The following is a 6,834-nucleotide window of genomic DNA, read 5'->3' on the forward strand; positions in this document are numbered from 1 at the left end:
ATTTTTCTATTTCCGAATCATTAATAAGAGACAATCCTAGATGAAAAATAATTCAATTTTTTATGCTAGACATTTCTCAGTATTATTTGATTGAAAAAGAAAATATTTCTCTTCGTTTTTCACATTCAAATGTGAGGATAATGTTTTTCATATACAGTTTTTAATATTATGAATAAAATTATTATTTTATCCAATAATATACCATATGCTTATAAAAATTTATAAACAACTTAATTAGCATAGTCTTACAACCCTCAACCATATGTAGTCCAAGCAGCACTATAAAATTAATTAAAGTACATAACAGCATGGACTGCGATATGCGTTCAAAATGTCGATGTTCATGTGTCCTGCAGTTCACACGATGACGCACAGTTTGCTGCGTTCTTCATCGACCCATGAGCCGAGTGATCCACCGCTTAGAGTTTTATAATTCATTTCTATATAATGTCAATATTGTTTTTATTGAAAGAAATTAAAAATACACCATTTTATGGCATATATCAATTCCTTCAATAAATGTATTTTTATACCTAAAATAAATGCTGCGAAATGTCTTAGTTTCATATAAACAATATGTATCATATAATTACCATTTTATTTATAATTACCAATATGGGCGATACATACTGCATTTTATATAAAACATTAACCTGATGGATGCCAGGTACAACATTGTATATTTTAGGTTGTTGCATTAGCCAACGTATGCTCATAACTAAGATGAACAATACATATTCGCAACGCGTGTATATTATGGTCCATATACACACAAATTTTAAAAATTCGATTGTCCATTTTCGAATTTTTAGGAAACACATTGTTTATTTTTATTTTAAAGCAATATATAAATCATATTATTTTGTTGTGAATCCGCAAAACTTCACACACAATATCTTGTGGTCCCCAATCACAATTTTTAACTTATGTGGATTAATGTGGACCGCAGTCACATATAACCCAATGTGGTGGCAAACCACATTTTATGATGTTTGGATAGGAAAACCAGATCATCATTTTAATTTGATTTTTGATTCTTTGAATCAATTGAATTATTGTGTTCGATAATAGTCATATATAATTGCTTTTGTAAATAATCATAAATCATGTGCTTTTGTAAATTGATCTCATTGTAATTTGGTAAATTTGGTTTTTGGTAAATTCAATTTATTTGTATTATAACAAATGTTTATTAACGGTAAGGATATTATACAATAATGATCCTTCCGCAGGTTCACCTACGGAAACCTTGTTACGACTTTTACTTCCTCTAAATAATCAAGTTCGGTCAACTTTTGCGAAACAACCGTAACACGCAAGGCGTCACAGTGATCACGTCCGGAGACCTCACTAAATAATTCAATCGGTAGTAGCGACGGGCGGTGTGTACAAAGGGCAGGGACGTAATCAATGCGAGTTAATGACTCACACTTACTGGGAATTCCAAGTTCATGTGAACAGTTTCAGTTCACAATCCCAAGCATGAAAGTGGTTCAGCGGTTTACCCGGACCTCTCGGTCTAGGAAATACACGTTGATACTTTCATTGTAGCGCGCGTGCAGCCCAGGACATCTAAGGGCATCACAGACCTGTTATTGCTCAATCTCATTATTGCTAGACGCAATTTGTCCATTTAAGAAGCTAGTGTCCTTATAATGGGACAAACCAACAGGTACGGCTCCACTTACATAAACACATTCAAACACAATAAACATTTTACTGCCACCATGAATGAAGGCTATATAAGCTTCAGCACCATAATCCTGAAGATATCTATTTAATATATTTGAGTCTCGTTCGTTATCGGAATTAACCAGACAAATCACTCCACGAACTAAGAACGGCCATGCACCACCACCCATAGATTCGAGAAAGAGCTATCAATCTGTCTTACACACTTATGTTCGGACCTGGTAAGTTTTCCCGTGTTGAGTCAAATTAAGCCGCAGGCTCCACTCCTGGTGGTGCCCTTCCGTCAATTCCTTTAAGTTTCAGCTTTGCAACCATACTTCCCCCGGAGCCCAAAAGCTTTGGTTTCCCGGGAAGCGACTGAGAGAGCCATAAAAGTAGCTACACCCAATTGCTAGCTGGCATCGTTTATGGTTAGAACTAGGGCGGTATCTGATCGCCTTCGAACCTCTAACTTTCGTTCTTGATTAATGAAAACATCTTTGGCAAATGCTTTCGCTTAAGTTAGTCTTACGACGGTCCAAGAATTTCACCTCTCGCGTCGTAATACTAATGCCCCCAAACTGCTTCTATTAATCATTACCTCTTGATCTGAAAACCAATGAAAGCAGAACAGAGGTCTTATTTCATTATCCCATGCACAGAATATTCAGGCATTTGAAGCCTGCTTTAAGCACTCTAATTTGTTCAAAGTAATAGTACCGGCCCACAATAACACTCGTTTAAGAGCACTAATGCAGGTTTTTAAATAGGAGGAACATATGAAAAAATACAAGTATTTAAACACATATAAGAACTCCACCGGTAATACGCTTACATACATAAAGGTATAGTACTAACCACAATTGTAAGTTGTACTACCCGTATGAAGCACAAGTTCAACTACGAACGTTTTAACCGCAACAACTTTAATATACGCTATTGGAGCTGGAATTACCGCGGCTGCTGGCACCAGACTTGCCCTCCAATTGGTCCTTGTTAAAGGATTTAAAGTGTACTCATTCCAATTACAGGGCCTCGGATATGAGTCCTGTATTGTTATTTTTCGTCACTACCTCCCCGAGCTGGGAGTGGGTAATTTACGCGCCTGCTGCCTTCCTTAGATGTGGTAGCCGTTTCTCAGGCTCCCTCTCCGGAATCGAACCCTGATTCCCCGTTACCCGTTGCAACCATGGTAGTCCTAGATACTACCATCAAAAGTTGATAGGGCAGACATTTGAAAGATCTGTCGTCGGTACAAGACCATACGATCTGCATGTTATCTAGAGTTCAACCAATATAACGATCTTGCGATCGCTTGGTTTTAGCCTAATAAAAGCACATGTCCCATAAGGTTCATGTTTTAATTGCATGTATTAGCTCTAGAATTACCACAGTTATCCAAGTAACTGTTAACGATCTAAGGAACCATAACTGATATAATGAGCCTTTTGCGGTTTCACTTTTAATTCGTGTGTACTTAGACATGCATGGCTTAATCTTTGAGACAAGCATATAACTACTGGCAGGATCAACCAGAATAATGTTTCTTTTTTCATATTTCATTCATATTTTTTGAATTGAAATAAGTAATATAAATATTATAGATTTCCATTTTATATAATTCCATTTCTTATTATAAAATTTGCCTTTGGGTTTTAAATCTATTTTAATTCGATTACGGCCATTTTTATATAGCATTCGTATTCGTATTCGTAAATTCCATTCTTGTTTTATATATATATATATTTCCATAATTTTTTATTTATATTATACATATTTCATTCTAAAATATCATTTTGTTTCCAACATACATAATTATTGTATCCACACATGTACAATTTTTGTTTAACCAATATAAATATTGAGCTAAATCATTTGCATTTTGATGATAAATTTAAAATTTATCTTTTTCCATATAACTCTCTGGTAATATATAACATAAAACCGAGCGCATATGATGATTTATATATAAAATTTGTAATTTTCCAAAATTTTATTATACCGCGGGTAACGATATAAACACTTCCAACTTTATGACAGGTAATAAATAATAATATATTTGCCTGCATCCAAAAATTAACGATAATATATGGAAACGATTTGTTATTCTATGTATAATAGAAACTTGACTTTTGTTTCAACGATATTATCTAAGGGCGTATATTCCTATTAACCGCGGAGCCAAGTCCCAATGTTCATAAGAACTGAGAAACAAATTTGTACGGAAAATAATATACTTTATTTGTAAGTAACCAATGTAATACGAGAGGTCGGCAACCACTGCCTACCTATAGTAGTTTTTGAACCCGCTGTCCTCAAAGCGGGTATTTTCAATTCTGTTTGCCATCCAACATATAGGATATTCTCTTATATATTAAGAGAATACAGTAATATTATATTGATATTTCCTTTATTCATATATAATTAAATATATTTTTCCATTATTCATATGATAAATATTCATTTCCATATGTTTAATATTTAATTTCCATATATTATTGTCGAAATCATATAAATACATAAGTTTCGAACAATACGAGAGGTCGGCAACCACTGCCTACCTATAGTAGTTTTTGAACCCTCTGTCGATAAAAGGGTCGCTTACACTACTATAACCTTTCACGTATATGGATTATTCCTATATTTCCAAGAGAATATAGGAATATTTTATCATTTCTTCATTTATCCATACGATAAATATTCATTTCCATATGTTTAATATTTAATTTCCATATATTATTGTCGAAATCATATAAATACTTAAGTTTCGAACAATACGAGAGGTCGGCAACCACTGCCTACCTATAGTAGTTTTTGAACCCTCTGTCGATAAAAGGGTCGCTTACACTACTATAACCTTTCACGTATATGGATTATTCCTATATTTCCAAGAGAATATAGGAATATTTTATCATTTCTTCATTTATCCATACGATAAATATTCATTTCCATATGTTTAATATTTAATTTCCATATATTATTGTCGAAATCATATAAATACATAAGTTTCGAACAATACGAGAGGTCGGCAACCACTGCCTACCTATAGTAGTTTTTGAACCCTCTGTCGATAAAAGGGTCGCTTACACTACTATAACCTTTCACGTATATGGATTATTCCTATATTTCCAAGAGAATATAGGAATATTTTATCATTTCTTCATTTATCCATACGATAAATGTTCATTTCCATATGTTTAATATTTAATTTCCATATATTATTGTCGAAATCATATAAATACATAAGTTTCGAACAATACGAGAGGTCGGCAACCACTGCCTACCTATAGTAGTTTTTGAACCCTCTGTCGATAAAAGCGTCGCTTACACTACTATAACCTTTCACGTGTATGGGTTTTCTCTATAATACTAATAGAAAATATAAATATTTCATCATTATTTCCTTTATTAATATATAATTATATTATAATAATAATATATATTATAATATTATTATTATTATATTATATATTATTATATTATATAATATTTATTTTCATATGTATATTATTTAATATACTTATATTTTGTCTGTATTCATGTGATAAATATTCATTTTCATATGTTTTATATTTAATATACCTATAGTATTGGGGTTTCTTTCGTATACTAAAAGTATATACGATTATTTCATATATTTCTCCTTTAGTCATAATAAAGTTTTCATTTCTATTACAAGATAAGGACAATGTCACTAAATTGATGACGAGGTATTTGGCAACTTGATAGAATTTTGTAAAGTCTTTAATTCTATATCATTAGTAGATGGGGACAATTTCATATTTGGCAACTTGATAGAATTTTGTAAAGTCTTTAATTCTATATTATTAGTAGATAGGGACAATTTCATATGCGCGCGTCACTAATTCGATGACAATGCATTTGGCTACCGGGATCGATCCGAGAGGCAGGCAGGCGCTAAACCTCACGAACCAACAATAATAAGTACATTAGTGTACTTATTTCGAATCATCAAGCAAAGGATAAGCTTCAGTGGATCGCAGTATGGCAGCTGCTCAACCACTTACAACACCTTGCCTGTTACAAAAGTCGTTTACAATTGATTCTAGGCTTTGTCATTGTATTAAATAATGCTTTTATATGTAACTAGCGCGGCATCAGGTGATCGAAGATCCTCCCAATTTACTATGTTACAAATTACATTGGCATCACATCCATTGTCGTTTATAAAGTAAATTATAAACTTTAAATGGTTTAGAAGCCATACAATGCAAATTGCCCCTTATTTATCATTGCAGTCCAGCACGGATACGACCTTAGAGGCGTTCAGGCATAATCCAACGGACGTAGCGTCATACCACTGTTCGCTCGAACAAGTATTGTGCCATTGGTCCGTACCTGCGGTTCCTCTCGTACTACGCAGGAATGCTGTCGCAACAACGTTTTGTCATTAGTAGGGTAAAACTAACCTGTCTCACGACGGTCTAAACCCAGCTCACGTTCCCTTGCATGGGTGAACAATCCAACGCTTGGTGAATTTTGCTTCACAATGATAGGAAGAGCCGACATCGAAGGATCAAAAAGCGACGTCGCTATGAACGCTTGGCCGCCACAAGCCAGTTATCCCTATGGTAACTTTTCTGACACCTCTTGTTAAAAACTCTTTAAACCAAAAGGATCGATAGGCCGAGCTTTTGCTGTCCCTGTGTGTACTGAACACCGAGATCAAGTCAGCATTTGCCCTTTTGCTCTATGTGTGGTTTCTGTCCGCACTGAGCTGGCCTTGGGACACCTCCGTTATTATTTGAGAGATGTACCGCCCCAGTCAAACTCCCTACCTGGCAATGTCCTTGAATTGGATCATACCTGAGTAATTGGAGTTATACCAAATTTTCAAATCAAAAATACATAAATGCATCGTTTTATTAAAGAATTTGTTTGCGATTATATAACAAACTCGTGATACTTTGATCAAGAAGCTTGCATCAAAACCCAATACCATAAGATATAATAAATATATCCGTATAATGGCTAGGAAATGATACACGTTCCATTTAATCAAGTAAGTAAGGAAACAATAAGAGTAGTGGTATTTCATTGACGATACCAAACCGAGGTCTAATATCTCCCACTTATTCTACACCTCTTATGTCTCCTTACACTGCCAGATTAGAGTCAAGCTCAAAAGGGTCTTCTTTCCCC

At 34.2% G+C, this 6,834-nt stretch overlaps 2 non-coding genes across 2 annotated transcripts; both read right to left on the minus strand.

Annotated features, from left to right (window-relative positions):
* Window positions 1-248: 248 nt before the first annotated feature.
* On the minus strand, window positions 249-427 carry LOC122625412. Its single transcript, XR_006326582.1, has one exon. It is a non-coding gene; the product is annotated as a 5.8S ribosomal RNA (ribosomal RNA).
* Window positions 428-1,215: 788 nt separating this feature from the next.
* LOC122625399 lies at window positions 1,216-3,210 on the minus strand. The gene has a single exon (XR_006326571.1). It is a non-coding gene; the product is annotated as a small subunit ribosomal RNA (ribosomal RNA).
* Between the last annotated feature and the right edge of the window lie 3,624 nt (window positions 3,211-6,834).

This window comes from Drosophila teissieri, chromosome X, assembly GCF_016746235.2.
Source record: "Drosophila teissieri strain GT53w chromosome X, Prin_Dtei_1.1, whole genome shotgun sequence".
Lineage (NCBI taxonomy): Eukaryota > Metazoa > Arthropoda > Insecta > Diptera > Drosophilidae > Drosophila > Drosophila teissieri.